This window comes from Dipodomys spectabilis, unplaced genomic scaffold (assembly GCF_019054845.1).
Source record: "Dipodomys spectabilis isolate Male_0828 unplaced genomic scaffold, ASM1905484v1 ptg000018l, whole genome shotgun sequence".
NCBI lineage: Eukaryota > Metazoa > Chordata > Mammalia > Rodentia > Heteromyidae > Dipodomys > Dipodomys spectabilis.
The window spans coordinates 13,174,034-13,194,636 of NW_024870695.1; the positions used below are offsets into that span (position 1 = coordinate 13,174,034).

General features: G+C 47.6%; 1 protein-coding gene across 3 annotated transcripts in view; it reads right to left on the minus strand.

Moving 5' to 3' along the window:
- Nucleotides 1-9,105: 9,105 nt before the first annotated feature.
- The window catches only part of Cdk12 (cyclin dependent kinase 12), a 116,695-nt gene continuing 105,197 nt past the window's right edge, over nucleotides 9,106-20,603 (minus strand). Inside the window, exons 18-20 of one of the 3 annotated variants that reach the window (XM_042671346.1) lie at nucleotides 12,240-12,424; nucleotides 12,063-12,140; nucleotides 9,106-9,760 (exon numbers count right to left, since the gene is read on the minus strand). The gene's annotated coding sequence lies outside the window, so the exon portion shown is untranslated. Of the gene's footprint in view, nucleotides 9,761-11,513; nucleotides 11,648-11,932; nucleotides 12,141-12,239; nucleotides 12,425-20,603 lie in introns of those variants that run through there. The other 2 variants (XM_042671343.1, XM_042671345.1) reach the window with 2 other exon arrangements.

A 20,603-nucleotide genomic window follows, 5' to 3' on the forward strand; every position in this document is an offset into this window, starting at 1 on the left:
TCAGAGACAGGTGCTGAGGTCAAGCTCTAGCATAGATAGATAGACAGACAGATAGATAGATAGATAGATAGATAGATAGATAGATAGATAGATAGATAGATAGATAGATAGATAGATAGATAGATAGATGACAGTTAGATCGATAGATAAATAAATCTGGGTTTTAGAACCTAAGTTCTTTCTTTCCTTTTTTCTTTCTCTTTCTTTCTCTCTCTCTTTCTTTCTTTCTCTCTCTGTCTCTTCTTTCTTTCCAGTCCTGGGGCTTGAACTCAGAGCCTGGGCACTGTCCCTGAGCTTCTTTTGCTCAAGGCTAGCACTCTACCACTTGAGCTACAGCACCATTTCCAGCCTTTTCTGTGTATGTGGTACTGAGGAATTGAACCCAGGGCTTCATGTGTGTTAGGCAAGCGCTCTACACTAAGCCACATTCCCAGCCCTGCAACCTAAGTTGTAGGACACTGATGGGGTGCCCTCAGACTAGCTGCTCCCCCTTTCCAGGACTCCAGTTCCTCAATGCTTCTGCTTTCCCAAGTCCTAACCCCTGAGTCATCCTTGACTATCCATACTTGACTTATCAATGAACCTTGTCTGTTTCATCTTTGAAATAAATCCAGGATCCACTTAAAGGGCACAAAGCATTCTTCAATTTGTGTGACCATTACCCTATTCAATTTTGGACTTTTTTTTTTTTTTTGGTAACGGTCGTGGGGCCTGAACTCTGGGCCTGGGCACTGTCCCTCAGCTCTTCAGCTCAAGGCTAGCGCCCTATCACTTGAGCCACAGCGCCACTTCCAGTCTTTTCTTTTTGCTTATTGGTTCTGAGGAATCGAACCCAGGGCCTCATGCATGCAAGGCGAGCGCTCTACCACTGAGCCACCTTTCCAGCCCCTATTTTGGACATTTTTATCTAAAAAAACTTGTGCCCATAAATAGGTATTCTCCATTTCCCATCTAAGCCCCTAGTCCTGGACAACCAGAATGCTATGTTTGTTTGTTCCAGTACTGAGGCTTGAACTCAGGGCCTGGGCATGGTTCCTGAGCTTTTTTGCTCAAGATTAGCACTCTGCCACTTGAGCCACAGTTCCATTTCTGGCTTTCTTGTTAATTGTAGATGAGAATCTCATGGGCTTTCCTGTCCAAGTTGGCTTTGAACCATGATCCTTAGATCTTATCCTCCTCAATGGCTAGGCATGAGCCAACAGCGCCCAGTCAGAATGCTTTTTAAAATATTAAGTCAGGTATCATTCCTCTTTAGAATTTAAGATCCTGGGGCTGGGAAGGTGGCTTAGTGGTAGAGCGCTTGCCTTGCATGCCCGAGGCCCTGGGTTCGATTCCTCAGCACCACATAAGCAAAAAGCCAGGGGTGGTGCTGTGGCTCAAGTGGTAGAGTGCTAGCCTTGAGCTGAAGAGCTGAGGGACAGCGCCCAGGCCCAGAGTTCAAGCCCCACAACCGGACCCAAAAAAAAAAAAGAATTCAGGATCCTGAGATTGTACCTTTTCACTCAGAATGAAACCTGAAAGGTCCTAAACAAATTGACTCCAAGATTCTTCTCTAGTTTAATCTCCTCCAACCCTATCTTCTCTTTTTTTTCCCTCCCCAAATGCTTCATGGTCTGGTTGTCTCCAGATGTCAGATCTCTCTCAGGTTTGTACTAAAGCATTCTCTTCTCCAAAAGGCTTTTTCTGGCTATCCCATCTCAAACCAAAACCATATACCTTCTTTCCTCACCTCTTTCTTCCTTGCTGCTATTTTTTTAAACTGGGGTTGAACTCAAGGCTTTGGCCTTCTTAGGCAAGTACTTTATCAACAGATTCAGACCTATAGCCATCCCCTCCCTTTTTTATTTTCCCCAGGTAGGGTCTTGTGGTTTAGCCCAGGCCAGCCTTGAACCATGATCCTACTATCTCTACTCCCCAAGTGCTGAGATTATATTGTAAGCTGTCAAGCCTGCCTTCTGTTTCTCATTTTTTAAATCAGTATACATCATATTTAACATACTCTGTACTTTACTATGAATTTATTATGTTCATGGTCTATCTCCTTTAGTGCCACTCTCATTCACAAACTCCCTGGGGAGTGGTTATTTTAGTAGCACTCTTAGTACCTAGGACAGGACCAATGGCAAGGACCCAGGATCTCAGAAATGTCATCCCAAGGCTAAGTGTGTAGCTCAGTGGTACATATCTACTAGCTTACATATCTTAGCTCATGTTCAGTAGACGAAACTTAGGGTTTCATCTCCAGCACCAAGGAAAACAGAGTGGCATCTACTTTACAGATACAGGTGAATCTGTCTAGGGGTCCAGCTTTGGGTACCTGATTTTGTTTTTGTTTTTGTTTTGGGTACGGTCGTGGGGCCTGAACTCTGGGCCTGGGTGCTGTCCCTCAGCTCTTCAGCTCAAGGCTAGCGCTCTACCACTTGAGCCACAGCGCCACTTCTGGCTTTTTTCTTATGTGGTGCTGAGGAATTGAACCCAGGGCCTCGGGCATGCAAGGCAAGCGCTCTACCACTGAGCCATCTTCCCAGCCCACCTGATTTTTTTTTATTACAGTTCCTAGGACTAAACTCAGAGCCTTTTGCTTGCTAGGCAGGCTCTCTGCCACTTAAACCATCCTTCCCTTCCCTTTTTGCCTTGGTTATTTTCAAGGTAAGGTCTTGTGCTTTCTCATGTCACTGGAGATGACAGGCACACAACACTGCACCCCAGCCATTGTGCTTCCTTGGTATCTGTGATAACAAGTCCACCCCTAACCCAGCCATTGGTTGAGATGGAGTCTGGCTAACTTCCTTTTGCTAGAGCTGACCTGGAACTATCCCTTGATCTCTTGCCTTTCAAGTACCTAGGATTATAGATTTGAGCAACTATGATGGTATCTCCTGTTTTCATGTCCTCTCATTTTATTTCTTGTCTCCCTCCCCTGCCCATAAGCAGTTATTCACATTAGCTCCTTCAACTATAGACAAGTCCTTCCTCTTCTTTTTTCCCTAATCAGACCCTAGTTTTCAGATTCAGCCCTGGAACTTCAAATGGATGGTCTTTGGCAGCTTTTGGAAGGATCATCAGTCCCAGTCAAGCCTTCCAGGAGAAATGGTGCTCATTGTATACTTGAACTTGGACTGGGCCCTGTGTGAAGTGCTTTAGACTAGAGCTATCTCATAGAACTTTCTGCACTGATGAAAATTTTCTATTTCTGTTTTAGCCAATATGGTATCTGCTAGGTCACATGAAGTTATTAAGCATGTGAAATGTGACTGTGACTGAAGAAAATTTCAAATTTTATTTAAGTTCATTAATTTAAATTTAAGTAGACATATGTGGCCAGTGGCCTCCAATTGGGTAACATGTATTGTATTTGATCAGTACAATTGTCCTAGGGTGGAGGTATGATTATCTTCATTTTACAGATGAAAAGTTGAAAAGTGGTTAACCAGGATGAGAATACAGGTGTTTCTTTTTCTTTTCTTTCCTTTCCCGCCCCCTTCCCCCCCCCCCCCCCATGGTACCAGGGTTTGAACTCAGGCCCTTGGGCTCTTTTTGTTTGTTTTGTTTTGCCAGTCCTGGGGCTTGAACTCAAGACCTGGGCTTGCCTAGCATTTAGAAGGCCTGGGCTCTATCTGATACCCAGATCTATGAAAGGAAAAACGGACAGATAGATGGAAGGAAGGAAGGAGGGGAATAAGGAAGGAAGGAAAGCAGGGAGGGAGGGAGGAAGGAAAGAAAGGAGTAAGAGAGAAAGAGGAAGAAAGGAAAGAAGGAAAGGAATAAAGGAGGGAGGGAAGAAGGCAGGCAGGCAGGAAGGGCATCCCAATGTGTCAGTCTATGCCTCCACTATCCCATCTGATTTCATGGTTCCTGCCCTCCCACTAACTCCAATGCACTGACTTCTCTGGATCCTTCATCCCTGTCTGCCACTTCCTGAGCATGGCCAGAGTCCACACCACTTCCTCACCTCCTCTTCAGATATTTCAAATGTCACCCTTTAAAACTGAGGCCTCATTGGTGGCTCACACTTGTAATCCTAGCTCTCAGGAGGCTGAGATCTGATGATTGCTGTTTGAAGAGAGCCGGGTCATCATTCTGCCACCCCCCTTCCCCCCAGTATAATGTTGCTTCTAAAACAGATATTTCTTGGGCAATGTGGGGGAGTGCAGTTAACAGTTGAATCAGTGCTGCTCTAGGAACTTCTGCCTTTGCAGAAGCGAGGCTCAGACTCTTAACTGGAACCCCTTTGCTTCCAAAGCTCAAGTTCTTTCCCTCAAAGCCGCTTCCCCTTATGCAAGTACCTCCCCAAATTCTCTCCCTTAGGTTGACCTTGGGCTGACCAAAAGTTGTCTTAGCAGTCTTTGATAGGATGTTGAGGAATTTCACTAAAACTCATAGCTCCTTCCCTCTTTTAGGCAAAATCCTAGGTCTGCTCTGCAGACAGGTGGTGGTCCTGCTGGTCTCTTCTTTTTCCTCTCTGCTGAGGATGCCCTGGAGCAAGGGCAAGTGGGATAATCTGGTAACCTAGCTGCTCCAGCCCATTTTTGGGTATGCACCAATATGAAACCTAAGTAGACAGAATACCACCCCATCTCCTTATCCCTATCCCAGACCAGATGAAAAGGTGTGTCTTCACGGTGAAAAGCATGGGTGAGCGCTCTTCCTTGAGCCAGCAATTTGAGGTTATTTGTGATGGCAGTTAGACAACAGCCAGGACTTGATCCCATCACAGCTGTGTGAGCCACAGAAGTTGGTCTACTTCTCTGAGCCTCAGCTTTCTCATGTACTAAATGGGGCTAACATAACTTACCCTGCAGTAGGGAGCTGGTTCACAGGAAGTCCCTCAGAGCAGCTTTCAGCTGAAACAGAAAATGGTTTCCTTCCTGGCTTCCCTACTCCAATCTCATCTCTACATCCTGCCAGAATTCTCTAAAACTTAATAAACTGGAAATTCCTCTAAAGTTCCCCCATTGCCTACCAGGATATAGCAAGTACAATGACTAAAAGTCAGGCTTTGAGTCAAACCTGGGTTTGAAGCTTGGCTCTTGAACCAAGATACTTAACATCTTTGAGCTCCAGGTAAGTCATCTGAACAATGGATAACAGCACCTGCTTTATGTGGTTAGTGCAATAAAGTAACAAGCAATTGATACAAAGCCATTGGCACATTGGAGATGGTAGCTGGGTAAAGTAATAGCTCCTGAGTATGGCATGCAATGAATCTGTAGGAATTAGACAACCGGGAGGACCTCCCAACTTTCAGAGCAGGATTGTCAAAATGAGGCACCTGGCCTGCCCATCCAACCTTGTTTCTGCTACCCTCCACAAGAATAGAGCAACAATGCTTCAACCATGTATTACTCACTGGGCTCCATGCTGAGATTTCTGTACCTTTGATGAGCTGTTCCTGTTGCCTAGAATGCTCTTTCATTCCTCACTCACCTAGCAAACTCCTACTCATCAGTTAAGACCTAATTTAAGCCTCCTTGGGCTTCACTATCCATTGGACAAGAGCCATAGGCCTCAAAATCAGCCTGCTTGAATTGGAAACCCAGTTCTGCCATCTCCTAGTTGGGTAATATCAACTGAGTTACTTTCCCTGGGCCTAAGTTTCCTGATCTAAAGAAAGGGTATAACTGCAGAGCAATGGTGGCTCAGGGTGAGATTTGAGGATCAAAGTTTAAACGTAGGCGGGGTAGGAAAGTCCCAAGCTTATCTCCAATTAACTACCAAAAAAGCCAGAAGTGAAGCTGTGGCTTAAGTGGTAGGGTGCTAGCCATGAGCAAAAAAGCTCAAGGACTACTTGGGCCCTGAGTTCAAGCCCCAGGACAGGCATGCACGTGTGCATGTGCACACACACACACAAACACACACACACACACACACACACACACACACACAAGAATGAGTTTGATAATAATAGTACTTACCTGAGAAGATTGTTAGGATTAAATGACTTAATATGTATAAAGAATGTGTTCCCACATTGGACCCATTGCAAATGTCAGGATTGGGAAAACTGACATTTCAGCTTCTTTAGACTTCCAGGATGGGGCTCCATTTGCACATCTGTCTCCCCTAGCAAGGCGGAGAGTTCTGAGGACTGGGGCTTGGACTGATTCAGTCCCTGTAGTACAAGGCTGGCACAGAGTGGACACTTGGCCTCTTTGCCAGGAGAGACAATTATGAATGCTCTCAAGGGCTTTGTAAGGTGTCAGGACCTGCGGTAAGTTCTAATGTATACTTATATATGTTCCTGGTGATAATCTTATGAGCTGGATCCTAATGTTCTTTCCATTTTACAGATGAAAAAACTGAGGCTCAGAGCTAAGCAATCAAGTAGCAGAGGTTCACCCTAAGGCATAGCTGACTCCAATCAACCCCAATGAGCTTTAGTTTCCTCATATATAAAATAGGATAGCTGTTCTTCCTACAGCTTATAAATGTAAGAGATTATAAGAACAGGGTTCATATCTCCCTTATGAACTGAAAAATGAATGCTTTAGGACCAAAACAACTTTTCTGGGAGGTAAAACTGAGTAGCTGAGACCAAAATGGCCCAGTGCCCCATTTCACCTCTCTCCCTGGGGTTTGTCTGGAGCCCAGGGCCAATTCTGCAACCTTTCCCTTTCCTGGGCCTACTGCCAGCCCCTCCACCCCTTTCCCCCACCAACCCTACTGAAAAACAATGGTGGGCAGGCCCAGCCTTTGTGTGAAGGGTCAAGCCAGTTAATCTTAGGCTGGGTTGGGGAGGGGCCAGTAGGGATCGGGGAAGGGAGTTGGGGCACAGACAACTGAGGGCTGGGGAGTCTGAGGATGGAGGACGTTGGAGGCAGGGGGCCTGAGAAGTAAAAGCTTGAAACAGGCTTTGGGGAGCATTTCCTCCGAATGTAGATTTGAGCTCCTATTAAACTTGCCAAAAATTTGTGTTAGCTAATGGATTCTTAATTCTGTCTAAAATGAGAGAGGGAAAATTATGCCATTCATCTTGTATTGGTTTGAAATTACATCTGACACCTAATCGATCATACTGTGGAACATTAACTCTTTGGAAGAGACCCAACTTTTTCTCTCTCCCTCGCTTTCCAGGGCTCTGGAGCCGCCCCCACCCGATTCCTTCTTTTGTATTTCATTAACTAAGCAAAGCTCTAGCTGTCTCTAGTGGGTTGAGGGGTAGAGGCTGGGGGAAGGGTTCCTCTGAATCAAGGGAGATAATCAGGTGCCCCAATCTTTTGCCCATAACCAGAGCCCCCACTTCCAACCTTCAAGTGACCTCCTCTCTCCTGCTTTTCCCATGCATCCTGAGATACAAAAACACACAACTGAAGGCCTTGGGGTATGGGGTGACCTCAGAGCCACCTTGGGGGCACCAGGGAGAGGCGGGGAGCCAGGCAAAGCTGGGCTAGCACCTGGGGCTGGGCAGGAGCTGAGGGGGGGGTTCACCTGCCTCTGATGTGCCTGGCAGATGGGTGAGGAGGAGGAGGGCACATGACAATAGATTTGCCTCTGGGGATCCCGATAAGCTCTGACTGAAAACCCCAACTCCAGACCTGCTCTTCCAGGAAGATTTTCTGGCAGCAGGAAGAATCTACTGGAAGCCGCCAGGCCTGGGCTAGGATCCTGGCTTCACTCCTGACAAGCTGTGTGACCTTGGGTAAGTTATATAATGCTTCTGAGTCTCGGTTTCCTTCTCTGTCAGAACAGAATAACACATGAGACAGGTCTGGAGGACTGAATACATAATCCAGGTAAAACTGGGACAGAGACCATCACCTGGCACGCCATAGTGCCAGATAAAGGTGACAAGTGAGAATTCAGATCTCTGGTCCTTTCCTATTTCTGTTGCTTCCCTGTTCTTCCTCGCTCTCTTCTGCTCTCTCACCTCCAACTCCTTGGTTTCTGCCCCAGGGAAGATCAAGGGCTAAGAACCTAGGAGGTGGGTGCCAGCCAATGCTTTCCCCAAAGAGGGCACCTAAGGTGGCCTAGGCACCCAGAGTCTCTGCAGGATTCCTGGCCTTCTTCCTGGAATTCCTCTTTCTCCTTCAAAAATTGTGGGAGACTATCTCTCTGCATGAAGAACTGTCTGAGTACCCCCTACCCTGCTCAGAGGTGAAGAGGTCTCTTGAGGAGTTTGAGTTCTAGGAGGTAAGACCAGGAGGAGGGGTTACTCCATTTGAGCCTGTGGAGTCCAAAGGACTACTGTCCTCAGTTTGGGTATAACTATTGAGAAGAAGTGGATTGGGTTTCATCTTTTAAGAGCAAGGGGGATGGGCAAAGGGAAATGGAGGGAGGACAGGGATATCACTTCTACTCTTATTTCCTAGAGGTACTATGGCTTCTCCCTTAGCTTGGCTCCTGGCCCTGGGTGATTACTGAAGGAATGTGGCATGTAGCTGGCCTCTGGTACAGAACAGAAAGGGGGAGCTACTGCCCTTTTTCATGACAATTCTCATAGCTCAGAAACTTTTCAGTATAGACTTCACTCTCAAAAAGCACCCACAAGCGGGCACTGGTGGCTCATGCCTGTAATCCTAGCTACTCAGGAGGCTGAGATCTGAGGATCACAGTTCAAAGCCAACCCAGGCAGGAATATCTGTGAGTTAACCTCCAGAAAACTGAGACTGGAGCTGTGGCTCAAGTGGTAGAGCACAAGCATTGAGCTGAAGAGATCGGGGAAAGTGCCCAGAACCAGAGTTCAAGATCCACAACCGACAAAAAAAAAAAAAAAGCATCCACAAATACCCACATAAATAAATGTGCATGTGAAAAACTCATGCTGGCTTAACAAATTGGCTAAGGTCATACAGGGAAGTATGAGCTCCTATCACAGATTTATCTCAAGCACAGGAAAGTATGGCCTAGTATGAAGTATGAAGGAGCCTCAAATGAGGGATTAAGAATTGTGGGTAATGGGCTGGGAAGGTGGCTCAGTGGTAGAGCGCTTGCCTTGCATGCATGAGGCCCTGGGTTCGATTCCCCAGCACCACATAAGCAAAAAGGAAAAAAGCTGGAAGTGGCGCTGTGGCTCATATAGTAGGGCGCTAGCCTTGAGCTGAAGAGCTGAGGGACAGCGCCCAAGCCCACGACTGGGCCCCCCCCCAAGAAAAAAACAACAAGAATTGTGGGTAAATATCATGCAGCACCCTCATTTTGCAAAAGAGGAACCAAGGACTCAGCAAGGGGCATATAATAGGCCAAGGTTACAGTTGAAGCAGAACAGCCAAAAAACCTGGGCCTTTGATTTACCAGAACCTGGAAGGGCCTGAAGTTTTGAAGCAGTGAGAACTGCTTTCCCTAAGGACACAGAAGAGCAGAGGGGGATGAGAAAGTTTTTTTAACTCCCTCTCTCCTGCAACACACATACAAACACACAACAGCAGGAAATTTATTTCCAAATGTCCCTTTCTCTGGGGAGCTCACTGTTTCCCAGGAGACGCCTGGTGGAGATGTCCCTTCCTGCCAGCCTTCCTGGCAGCCACTAGGCGGCCCTGGCTTCCTCTTCTGCTTGGAGATGCTGCAGTGAGGGTCCCACGTGGTTTGTATTAATAGGAAGTGGCGCTGAGGGCTGCAGGCATTGATGATGGGGCAGGTCAGCCAGGGGTAGGTGGGCAGCCAGGCCAGTGAGGAGACTGAGGCAGCTGCACATTGAGGCAGGACCACTCTGATCAAGGGTCCAGGGCAGCTTGGCAGGTCTAGACACATGTACTGACCTGAAATCTGATTACTAGAGGAAAAATATCCTTTCAAACTGTATTTTTTTTTTGTTTTCTTTCCCCTTGAATATAAAAATAATAAATAATTATTGTAGAAACAGGTAATCCAACAAAATGAATGAACAAAAGCCTCAGGCTCAAATTTTAGGATCTGTTCCCTCCTCCCCTACTTTTCTCCCGTAGGAAAGCAATTAAGTTTGTTTGAAAAGTACAAGAGTGCTGTAGTCAGGAGGATGGGGATGGAATGTTCTAGAACCTGAGAGGTCCTCCTGCAGCAAACACTCCTATAATATTGGAGAGACTGCTGTGTGCATCTAGCTGTTGGCCAGCATGTCAGTGGTTTCAAAGTGGAGGTCTTTCTATCCAACCTGTGTCCATTCACAACACTCTCACCTCCTGGGTGTATCATGATCCTCAGTGGAGTTACCCAGTAAATATGGAGTGGAAGAATTTGAAATAAGTAAGGATCAGGCTGAAAGGCAGACACCAAGTTGCAAGTGACCTCCACTTCAATCATGTTCACAAACAAAAATTGCCACAGGTCTAGAGAAAATGGCCTCAAATTCTCCAACAATTTCCATTTTCTTAGGGACAAGGGAAACGAAATGTTAAGAGTTCCTCAGACAGGGCCAAACCCATCTAGGAAATTCTCATGTCTGGCCCTTACACAAGACAGAGCTAAGTCACTAGGGGGAGACTGTCAAGGCTTGAAGGCAGGGACAGGAGTGGTAGAGCCAGATGTGAATTTCGCAGTTTTGCCCTTCTACATCCAATTTGATTGGATGTCTTCAGATCATCGTTCAGTTAAGAAGGGATTTAAACATATGGAGGAGACTCACCTCCCTCAAGGGATCCACCCCAAACCATACCGGGATGGAGACCCAGCCCTTCAGGTCCTGTTCTTCTTGCCAGAGAACTTAGGTAGGAACTTGCCACCAACACGTGTACATTATCATTCCATTTAACCATGGGTAAATTTAACCCCATTGTACAGAAGAACAAGGCTAACAATGGTGACGTGACTTGCCCAGATCACAAACCAAGTGACAGAAGGAAGACACTGCAATCTCAGGCTCCCAGAGGCTTTCCACCAAGGTCCCAGACCTTGGTTGGGATTCTGGGGAGTGGTCCTTCTCCTCATAGAGGTCCCTGGCCTCCCTTGGAGCTCAGATTCATGCTGGATGTCCTGCGTTGTTGAGGCAGATCTCCTGGCCTCTTCCCCTGAGAAGTATACTTAGGGTCTCCGAGGAGGGCCGTGATGGAGACACGTGTCACTTGGCCTGGGCCTTGTGATCCATGCTCCTGGGAGTTGCGACCTTTCCGTTTTGCCAGTGCTTGTTCTTCTCTCGACGTTCCTGGTCCATCACCGTGCCCCCTTTGTCTGCCCCAACCTGGCCATATTCTCCAGGAAAAGGCTCGAAAAACCTCTGCAGCGGGGCCGGCCTCTGGAGCAAAAGCCATCGAGCCAAAGCACGGCTCCGCTTCGCCTCCCAGCCCTCCCTTCCCGCCCTGCCCGGCCGGCCGCGGCGGGGAACCCAGGGCCCGCAGCCCCGGCGGCGGCGGAGGGCAAGGGCCGCGGAAGGGGCTCGCAGATGCCGCCTCCGCCCCCCCTCCCCTTTTCTTGGCCGGGGCCCCCACGGTGTCGGGGAGCAGGAGGAATCAATCAGGATAATGAAGCCGCAGCCTGCCACGCACCGCGGGGGCACTGAGAAGTGGGAGCCGGTGCCAAGTCCGCCAGACGGTTCGGAGGAGCCGAGCCCGGCGCGGCCCGGCGGCGGCGGCCGCGGCGGCGGAAACCCGGAGCCCGCCCGCGAAGGCCGGACGCCGCTCCGCGCAGGCCCCTGGCAACCGCGCCTTGGCAACCGGACGCCCGGGAGAAATCTTAAAGCTGCAGCGCGTCCTTTCTCCGCCGTGCTACCTCGGCTGTCCGGACCCCAGAGCGAACAGTCCTTCGAAGGAGGGTTGGTGGGGGTGGGTGTCAGCACTGGGGATCTGACTCACCCCCACACTCGTTGATCAAATATATATTGAGCCTGCCTGCCCGGGGAACGGGCAGCGATTACAAAAATGAGCAAGATCCTGCCAAGAGAAGTTCACAGTCTAGCGCACAAGGCAGACCACACTGGCTGAGGTGAGCAGGATTATTCAGAATGAAGGGGTTTTGGCTGGAGGGCTGAGGGGCTGTGATAAAATATTCCTGCAGCACCTGCCTTACTCCAAACCCCCGCCCCCCCGACTGTGTTCTTCCCCCCCATAGCCATGTGAGAGGGGCACTCTCATTGCCACCACTATCTATCCCATTTTAAAGATGAAGAATTAGAGGCCCAGAGTGTTGAAGGGACTTGGCCAAAAATCTGGACTTACTTTTTGGAGAATCCAGGACTAGGTCATAGGTCTTCTGATCCCCGCCAGTTTTCATTGTGCATGTCTAGAAGGTCAGAGCTAAATGAGGATACGTAATAGAAATTGTTAACAGGTGTGGCAGGAGAAAGGGTAGCTGAAGGAAGAGATGGCAACTTCACTCTTCTACTGCCCACTGACCTCACCTTGTCTGTCGCTGTCTTCATGAGCAGGACTGGATGCCGGCAGAGGGCTCAATGAGGTGACCTTCAGAAGTCCCTCTGGTTCTGTGATTTGATAGCTCCTGTCTGAAGACCAGGCACTCTGCCACCATTCTGGGCAGCAGTAGTTGGCAGGGGGCTACAAACTGGGGTGATTCCAGGCTCCTGCAAAAAAAAAAAAAAGGGGGTCAGGGTTGGTGGAAGAGGATTAGAGGAGTGGTAAGACTGCTTGGCAAAAGAAAGCTTGAGTTCATATCACTAGGAAAGCCTGGCCTCAAGTTCCCTTCTTGTACACCTTTCTCCTTCTTTATTTATTTTTTTTGCATGTCCATTCAGGCAAAAGCATCTGTGCCGGTGTCTGGGTTAAGCTCAGAGGCTGTTGGTGAGACAAAAGCATACTGGTTCTGGAACCAAGCTCATTTGGTTTCTAGTTCTATCATTTACTAGCTATGAGACCTTTGGTAGGTGACTCAATCTCAGTTTCCTTGGCTTTAGAATACAGCCATTAATATCTGCTTTTCAGGGTTATTCTAAGATTTAGATGAGAACAATGTCTGCCATGTTTGGTACATGGAGATACTTAATAACTGGCAAACATTTAAATGTCCTTGCTTATTTTGGTAGTCTGATTATATTCCTAAAGATATATTCTCAGAACCTGTGAATGTTACCTTAGCTGGGAAGAGTTTTTGTAGATATAATTAAGAATATTGAGCTGACGAGATTATTCTGGATCATGTGGGTGGGCTCTAAATGCCACCACAGGTGTCCTGAAAAGAGAGGAATGTCTGTAATCTTAGCTACTAGGGAGGCTATGGCCAGAAGATTCCAGTCTGGGCCAGTCTGGGCAATTTAGTGACACTGTCTCAAAATAAAAAGTTTAGTGTACTGGGGATGTGGCCCAGCATCAGAGTGCTTGTCTAACATGTGGGCAACCCTGAGTTCAATCCTAATTATATGATGGGGGGGGGGGAAGGAGGGAAGAAGAGAGGGAGGGAGGAGGACAGAGGGAGAGAGAGAATAAGCCTAAAGATTTAAAGGTGATGTGAAGAGGAAGGCAGAAAACTGGTGCGACTAGCCCACAGCAAAGGGATTCCAGTAGCCACTAGGAATGGATTCTCCTGTACAGCCTCCAGAAAGAGTAAGTTCTTGCTGATGCCTTGATATTTGGCCCAGAGAAGTGAATGTTGAAACTTTGGCCTTCAAAAATGTGAGAAAGTGAACTTGGTTTTTGTTTGTTTGTTTGGCCAGTCCTGGGGCTTGAACTCAAAGCCCAGGGAACTGTCCCTAGTACTCTACCACTTGAGCCACAGTGCCACTTCTGGCATTTTCTGTTTATGTGGTATTGAGGAATTGAACTTAGGGCTTCGTGCATGCTAGGCAAGCACTCTATCACTGAGCCACATTCCCAGCCACTTCTGTTGTTTTAAGCCACTAACATTGTGATCATTTGTTACACAGTAGCTTTAAAAAAATGAATATACTTACACTCACAATTCAATCTTGAACAAAACTAAAAATTCATGGTCTAATGGGAAAAGAGAGAAACTGCACCCAGGCACTCAGGAGTGAGGCACCTTGTCACAAGGGAGTGGAGGAGAAAAGGCTGTCGCAGTCAGAGTTTAGTCAGATGAAGAGCTAAAGCACAAGAAGGGCATTCTGGACAGAGGAAACAGTGAGGGTGAAGGCATGGGATAAGACAGAGAGAGAGAGAGCACTGCCTTTGAGAAACTGCCTATGCTTGGGATGGCATGTGTGTGTGTGGGGGTGTAGGGTGGTTTGACAAAATTGAGGTGGGTAGCTGGGGCAAGAAAGCCAAGGGCTTTGACTTCCACCCTAGGATTGACTTAACCCTTCCACCCTATGCTGGCACTGGGTCCCAGAACAGAGAACCCTACACTGTTAGCATTGGAAAAATACCTTAGACACCATCCAATATAAGGAAACTGAGGCCCACAGTAGGGAAAGTGAGTCCATCTAGGGAATAAGCTAGAAGCACAGGTCTTTCTCCTTACCCTGACTGTCCCATCCTCTGGGGGTATCAGAGATGCTGCTTAGAAGTCCCTTGGGAATCCACTTCAAAAATCAGAGGCTTAGTGGTCTCTAAACAAAGAAGGTATTGTTTGCATATTATTTACATGTTGCTAATTAAATGAGAGAGGCAGATTCATTCAGTCCTTCTTCATATCCTATCTTTTTTTTTTTTTTTCTGTCGTGGGGCTTGAACTCAGTGCCTGGAAACTGTCCCTGAACTTCTTTTGCTCAATGTTAGCACTCTACCACTTGAGCCAAAGTACCACTTCCAGCCTGAGGAATTGAACCCAGGGCTTGCAAGCACTCTACCATTAAGCAACATTCCCAGTCCTTCATGTCTTATCATACATTAAATTGCTCATCCATTGGCTGAAGGTGTGGCTCAGGTGGTAGAGCACCAGCCAAGGAGAGAAAGTATCAGCTGACAAGTTTGAGTCCCAGTCTCAGGAAAAAAAAAAGAAAAAGTACAGGAGTTTATTCTCATGTATTTCATGACCTCAACACCTTCTTCCAGAAAGTTAGCACAGGCCTCAAGTTCCCTTCCCAGCTAGCCCTAACTCAACCCATATAATATTGCTTGGTGGTCTTTAGTTTATCTAGTCTGGGTGAAGGATGTTGGAGCAGCTTATAATGGAGAGACAAGTGAGGCCCTTTTTAGCTCAAACTTTCCTCTAGGAATGGGTAACAGTTCTGTTTTCCTGTAGCCCAAGAGCCATCTGAATGGGGCTATGGGAGTGGAGGAGGGGTTCCTTAGGGGATCTAGTAGGCAAGTGCCAGCTGCATGCCCCAGGCCCTGCCCCAAGCCTCTTGGCTGGCAGCCACACTAGCTCCTGGAAAAGCCATTTTCTTTGAGGGAGGAGGAACCTTAGGGAAGATCTGGGAGCATCCCTTGGTGTAGAAGCTTAGGGTTAGGTTGAGGTCACCATGTGAATTTCTGTGGATCCCCCCAATGAGAACAGCATATCCAGATTCCTGAGGCTAACAATCCAAAAAAGTGGGCAGGCACTCAACAAATATCTTCTGAAAATGAGAGGCACATTGGAAGGAGAGGGGATCACAGAGAGGCACAGATTCTGCCTTTCTCGATTCTGATTAGCCTCCTCTTCCCTTTGAGACCAAGGCGGTGCCCAGCATGCATCCCAGGTGAGATGTCTGAGCCTGTCATCTGTTGGTCACCAGAGGAGGCACCACACTGTGGCTAAGACAGGTGCAAAAGTTGACCTCAGGTGCCCCTGCCCCAATCCTGGCAGAAAAACTGCAGGGTTCCATCACCACAGCTGACTCAAGGTAGCTGCCAGGAGCTGTGAATTTAAGATCCATGGAAAAACCTGGGCCATAGTTCATGCTAATGATTTGCTAAAGCCAGTGTGTTCTGCACTAGGATAGTGGACTAAATGTGGGAAGAAAGAGGGCTGTCCTGAGTATGAATAATTCCTGTGTATAGCTCACACATATGAGTTTTGTGGACACACCCTGTAGGGGCCTCAACAAGCATCCTAACCAAACTACACACACAGCTGTGTACACACATCTGCATGTGTTCAAGTATATGGTGTGTATGAGTGTCTTCATGGAATTCAACCTTGCCTCCTCTGTAGAGCAAGGCTCTCTTGTTTTTTGTTTGTTTGTTTTGTTTGGTGTGTATGTTACGTTTTTGTTTTTGTAAAACAGGAAGTGAGGAATGAATGGTTTCACCATTCACAGCTCTGCTTCCTTGTCTTTCATTTGGCTTGGTCTTGAGTGGGGGACCCCAGTTCCTTACTAGTCTAGAGGACCCCAACTTGCAACAATTCTTGTCCCAGTAACTCCGTCTTCTGCTGGTATGTTTCATGCCATCACTTTACCTAGTGTCCAAATCAAAGAGAGAGGTGGGAGGAATTTGTGGTAAGACTGTGGGTGTGGGAGGAGGAAGGGTAGATCAGATACTGTTAGATTTTGCCTGGGTCCCCTCGGAGCACTGCTGCTCATTTAAAATTCCGATTTAAAGCCGAGCGGCTCTTTAAATTTCCACATTAGCATGCCGCCCTGATGCCAGGCCAAGATGTTGGGATGGATTTGGCAGGAACGCCTCCAACAGCAGCAAGCAGCAGCATTTGCCAGCAATAAAACAACGCATGAATAAAAGAAGGCCGCTTGGCAACAGCAGCAGCCCAGGTAGCTGGGTAAGCCCAGGAGGGGCTCTCATGTGAAGGGACTCAGAGGCATGAAGGCCTGTGAGGGCATGTGTGAGTACAGACCTCTGTGGCTCTCTGGGCCACTACCCATAATCTGTACCTGCAGTGGAATTTGGGGTGAGGGCCTAGGCAAGATCAAGGTTTCTCCCTTGTGCCTGTCTCCTTCCCTCCCCCCAGGGCTAGCTTCTTGGAGGGGACAGATGTCGCCTTTGATGAGGACACAAGGACTTGGCCTGCAGCCTGAGTTGTCCTGTTTTATTAGGGGCTCAGAGAACAGGTGGGGTCAGAGAGAGCAACATTGCCCAGAATGACTTCCAGATCCATGACCTAGATGCTGAAGGAGACTTTCAAAGGATGGGGACTGGGTGGGACACTGCTGTGAGCACTGGGAGATGCTCTGGACTGGGAGCTTAGCAACATCTGTGTGCTTGGATGTTATGAATGGGGATTGGCCAGGGAGAACTGAGTTACCAGATCTGGCTTAATCTTAACTCCCTACAGACTTGGTAGTAGTATTATTTGAGGTCAGTCAGCAAGGGTGATCAAAGGGGTTCATGTAGGGGCACTGTGCTAGAGGCTGGGTACCTCCTAGAGGTCATTTTGGACATCTCTTGTTTTCTAGGTCTGGAGAGAGCAACCCCCAGGAACTCGCTGTTTCTGGATCCTGTGGTTCCTCTGCTCCAGTCACCTGGCTGAAGCTCAATATTCAGATCCCTGGGTATTTCAGGAGCAAGTAACCTGTTCTGCTTCTGGTAAATGTCTATCCTTCCTATTCAGTTAAATCATCTCTACCCCCAAAGCCCAGGGAAAGAGGACTGCAGAAATAGAGGAGTGACAGCGGACAGTTTTTGCAGTCTCAGCTAAGGCAGAAGAGATTTTTGTTTTGTTTTGTTTTTCTTTGCCAGTTCTGGGACTTGAACTCAGAGCCTTGGCACAGTCCCTGAGCTAGCACTCTATCACTTGAGCCACAGCGCCACTTCTGGCTTTTTATTTTTATGTGGTACTGAGGAATCCAACCCAGGGCTTCATGCATGGTAGGCAAGCATTCTACCACTAAGCCACAGTCCCAGGTCAAGAGGGATTTTCTTCAGAGTACCCTCCCTTCTAACTGTCCTCTCATTAAGCTCACATAAGTAATTTCTGGCCTCTACATTGGGAAAAATTACAACTTTGAATTCTCAGTCCTTGGAGAGCAGACAGGTAGGGCTAGGCTCTGGAAGATCAGAACTTGAACTGGTCTTGTCCTTATTTTTATTTATTTTTGTTGCCAGTCCTAGGGCTTGAACTCAAGGCCTAGGAACTTTTTTTTTTTTTGGGGGGGGGGGGTCCGGTCATGGGGCCTGATCTCTGGGCCTGGGAGCTGTCCCTCAGCTCTTCAGCTCAAGGCTAGCACTCTACCACTTGAGCCACAGTGCCACTTCCGGCTTTTTTCTTTTTGCTTATGTGATACTGAGGAATCAAACCCACGGCCTCATGCATGCAAGGCAAGCAAGCGCTCTACCACTGAGCCGCCTTCCCAGCCCAAGGCCTAGGAACTTTTTGCTCAGGCTAGCACTATACCATTTGAGCCACAGCTCCATTTCCAGCTTTTTTTTTTTTTTTTGTGGTTAGAGATAAGCCCAGGCTGGCTTCAAACTATAATCCTTAGATCTTAACTGAATAGCTAGTATTACAGGCATGAGCCACCGGTGCCCAGCTCTGATGTTTCCCCCCCTCCCCCAGCATAAATGAAATGGTCTAACCTCCCAGGTAACTGTTTCATGTACTCTGCCCATACATTGTGGTGAGGGAGTAATGAAGAAGCTGAGTTTAGGCTAGAGATGTCTCTTATTCATTTATTTAATAAATATTTGCCAAACAACTATTTTATGCTAGGCATTATGCTGGGCACTAGTAGCATACTGAACTGTCTGTGATGAACACAGACAAATGTGGTCACTGCCCTCCTGGAACTTTGCATACAAGCAAACAAAGACAGTTATTCAAATGGCTGCACAAGCAACTGTGAAATTACTATGCTAAGAGCTGGAAAGGAAGACATATAGTGCTAGGAACATGCAAAATTGATGGACTTGAGTCTATGGAGTAGAGTGAGTTTGCAAAAGAGGAGAAGGCGCAGCCTGAGGGCAGAACAATTGGCAGAGTCATCACAGAATCAGAAGGGGAAATGGTCAGCTGTCCATGCCGCTGAGGGCTCCTGAGACACTATTTGCCCTGACTCTTTCCCCAATAGTTGTGACTACAGGTATGGAAAGGCTCTGGCATTGTGCCTGGCTCACAGTTGGTGCTCTGTAATGTTAGTTTCCTTTCTCTTCCCCAAGCTGAGCCTCCCTCCAGAGACCCCAGCCTTCTTGAACAAAGGAGTTGTACAGGCTTAGCTCCCTCTGTCAACTCAGGACCCCAAACTCCACCCATCCAGTCCTTAGTGAAAGGCCCCAGGCCTCTCCCTGCCTTTTCGTATCACTTAGAGCCCAACTATTCCCTACCCTACTTTATCTTTTGCACTGGCCTTCCATAAGGAGGGGATGGGGTCTTGGTCTCAGAGAAAGATGCTATTCTGGCTCTGTTTCTAGGACTGGGCCTTAGAAAGGAGTTGGAATCCTCAGTGGCTCCCAGGGCTGCCTGGGGTGAATCTGAGTGTCTTAGGTGGGGAGAGGGAGTAGTGGGGAGGTGGGGGGGGGGTGCCTATCCACCCAAGGCGGCGTAGAGCCCAGAGCCTTTTCCATCGCAGACACCCCATCTGTCTCCTACAGAAGGCATGGGTTGGAAGAGGTTTGGAGAAGGGGGGTATAGTGGGTGAAATCGTACGTCTGTGAGCTAGCATGATGGCAGTGAAGGTGCTGGCCAGGGAAAGGGGTAGAGGATCAGTAGGGAGGTGTAAGCATGGCTGCTGTCTTTGCTGCTGGTGGCTACAGGTCTGGGGTTGGAGTAAGAGTAAGGAGGAAAGATAGGGGTACTATCATATGACTCCCAATTGCTTAATTTTTTATTTGGATTTCTAACTCATAGCCCCACAGACCAGAGGACAGAGCTGTGCTGCCTAGAGCTGTGCTGAATTCATGACACCTCCTTTTCCTCAGCAATCAGGTCTTTTTCATACATTAAAATAATATTGGTAGGGATGGGGTTGGTTCAAGCAGTAGAGCACCTGCCTAGCAAGCGCACAGCCAAGTTCAAACTCCAATACCACCAAAACAACAATAATAAATAGTATTTGAATAAAACTTGACAAGTTTTCAGCGTGTACTTGTTCATGTTACTTTAATTGATCCTACTGAAGTCCAACAAGGTAAATATCAGTGCTCTATGTGGTGTACAAATCTTGTAACAAGAATTTTAAAAGATTAAGTACATAATAACCCAGAACACAGGAGAGTAAGAAGAGAGGAACTTACCTCTAACACTGTTAGTAAGGACTTCCTTACTCCTTGGACAAGCTCTGCTGGTACAACCTTTAGGAATGATAACATACAGCTCCCACTATCAGAACAGTGTGGTTTCTGGTGGACAGAAGAATTCCTTCCTAGTGACCAAAACCTTTGGGAGAACTTCCTTTAGCACAGCCCCCCACCCCCACCCCCTCTGCCACTAACACCATACCAACATCTAGATACTAGGAAATGAACTTTGATAAGAGTCTCACAAACAGATATATGAAAAGAACTAGGACTGGAAATGGTCTGAAACTAGCGGCAGCAGGAAAGAGTGTGGAGAGAGGAAAGTGCAACTGTTGGAGTGCCCTCCAGGTTTACCCCTAGGAGCCCCTGTAGACACCTCCTTCCCAAATATGGTCCCACAACTTCTCTTGATCCTCTAGCTTCTTCCAGTCTTGTACTCTTCCCTATTCAGAAGTTCTTCAAATACAACCTTTCTGCATGCTGCAGCTTAATCCCTCTAAAAGCCCTTTAAAGCAGGTGCCAACGAAACTCAAAACAGAGATTCAGTTATTAAATATAAATAGACAGGGAGGGGAACTGAATATAGAGACAGATATTATATCTCTCAGTCCCTGTGATTTATTAGGAAGAAGGCACCAGTGGTTGCTAAGCAACAGGTCTCCACAGAGGACAAGGCACGGGAGGCAAGGACTCCTTTGACTGAATATTGGGTGGTAGGACAAAGAAGGTGGGGTCAAA